The sequence below is a fragment of the Chiloscyllium plagiosum genome, unplaced genomic scaffold, assembly GCF_037043375.1.
Source record: "Chiloscyllium plagiosum isolate Xiang-an unplaced genomic scaffold, Cpla_swu_hap1 HiC_scaffold_14, whole genome shotgun sequence".
Lineage (NCBI taxonomy): Eukaryota > Metazoa > Chordata > Chondrichthyes > Orectolobiformes > Hemiscylliidae > Chiloscyllium > Chiloscyllium plagiosum.
This window is the reverse complement of record NW_028270152.1, coordinates 89,866,917-89,868,892: the sequence shown is the minus strand read 5'-3', so window position 1 is coordinate 89,868,892 and position 1,976 is coordinate 89,866,917. Positions and strand designations below refer to the sequence as shown.

Genomic DNA, 1,976 nt, shown 5'->3' with positions numbered 1-1,976 from the left:
GAGTCAACGAAAGACACAAGAGTGTCTTCAAGTCAGGTTGTACGTTTTACAGTCAGCATCACAGGAGGTCCCTGTTCAGGAGTCTGAGTTTGCATTGCACAGACCTGGATATAATTCCCACTCAGGTAATGAAGATTTATTTCTCTTTTTGTGAATTATTAGAATGAAAACAAATTCTTACTTGCATGCAGAGCACACACCCAGATCCTGCCAGAATCGGTCAGTAATTGCTTCCATCCGTATATAATGACAAAGGCAGCAGATACACGGGAAACGATAATCACTAATCCCACTCCAATCATATCACCTTTCTGAGTTGGATGTATCTCGCTGATCCTTCAGTGTCGCTGAGTGTAAATCCTGGAAATTACCATCGAGTGGTATCATGTCTGTGCTGAGGAGTTGAAAGCTTGAGGAAAATAATTCATCCCCTCCATCACTGTGGTAATTCTGGATATGCAGTGAATCCTTTCCCATTGAGTGACGACTATACTCCAGGAATCCGTTTCGAAAATTTAAAGGTTCCTATCAGACATCTGCAATCGTTTGGAATAAGTTGAGACGTGGACGAAGACAGTGAAATAAAGTGATAGACAATGATGCCTGGGAGGCATAATGCAGGAAGTGAGCGCGGAACAGATGGTGCAAAACTCAATGTCGGTGCCATTGCGTCAGCTTTTACTGCCCAATGTTTATACTTACTTACACATTACATCTAGTCAATTCACCACAATGACCTTGTTCCTCTTGATGTGATGTCCCCTCTGTGTGTATTAACGTCTATCATGGGCCCCGATAGAATGAGCACATCCTCTTTCTCCTGTCACTTTAACCAGGTGAAAATACCAGTTTTAAATGAATGCAAGAAGAGATTATGTTTTTCTGTGCCTATTCAGTAGAGAATTTTCAGCTGTAAACTGTTTGTATTTGAAAATTCGAGGATTGATTGCAATTCTCTGAGAGCAACATTGATCCGAAAACACATGTCCAAGTACTGTGAGGAAGTGGTTAAGCAACTCCACATATGGATGAGTAAGAGCTTCTTTACTGTGGCGCCGTGGCTTAGTTGGTTAAAGCGCTTGTCTAGTAAACAAGAGATCCTGGGTTCAACTCCCAGCGGTGCCTACTTGTTGCGTTCATATTTGGGCTTGGTGTTTCAAGTCTTTGCGAAAGTTACTCAGCGTCTTGGACTTTCACCCTGTTAAGATTTGGTGATCTAGCTTAAGTTCCAACAGTGAATACCATGTGTTTTTTTATATATTCCGAACTATTACTTATGTCTGTGGTTTCTCTCCATTATTCCACAAGCACTTCTGCTTCTCCTCCTCTTTTATTCCCCCTCCTTCATTCCCAGTTAGGTCGGAATAACGAGATGAGGCAGAAGACGCTGCAGATTTGCCAGGGAATTTTGTGGTACTGGCAGAGATACCACCAGGTGATCACTCTCATTCTCTGATGTCACCGTTCATACATTTAAACCAAAACTATATACATCGTTGTGCTTCTTTAATTGTAGTGTAATTGCTTTTTTTTCCTGGTGGATGAGGAATTCTATTTTGAATTCGAAACAGTCATAATTGTTTGAGGAAGAAGTGTCGCCTTGCCTGGTTTGAAGTGACAGACACATTATCCAGAGAATGTGAGTACAGTTCAACGCACTCCAGTCAGTGGGCAAAAAGCCTCTCAGCAACTGCACACACAAATTGTCTCGAAATGTCAGACTTTTCATAGAGCCGAAATAGGTAAAGAGCTGTATGGACAGGCAGAGTGTCGGAGAATGTGTAACAGGAAGAGGGTGAGATGGATGCGCAGAGACAAAGAGAGACGTATGGAGACACATGCTGAGTTAGACACTGAAATGACCAATTCTCTATTCGAAATTGCTGCAAACTGAGAGAAAGGAAACGAAAGAAGGCAATCATTTAAGCACAGCCTTTCACCAGCTGAGAGCAACGGAAACAGCGTTATAGTCAATA

At 42.1% G+C, this 1,976-nt stretch overlaps 1 non-coding gene across 1 annotated transcript; it reads left to right on the top strand.

Annotated features, from left to right (window-relative positions):
• Positions 1 to 1,051: 1,051 nt before the first annotated feature.
• On the top strand, positions 1,052 to 1,125 carry trnat-agu (transfer RNA threonine (anticodon AGU)). Its single transcript has one exon. It is a non-coding gene; the product is annotated as a tRNA-Thr (tRNA).
• The last annotated feature ends 851 nt before the right edge of the window (positions 1,126 to 1,976 follow it).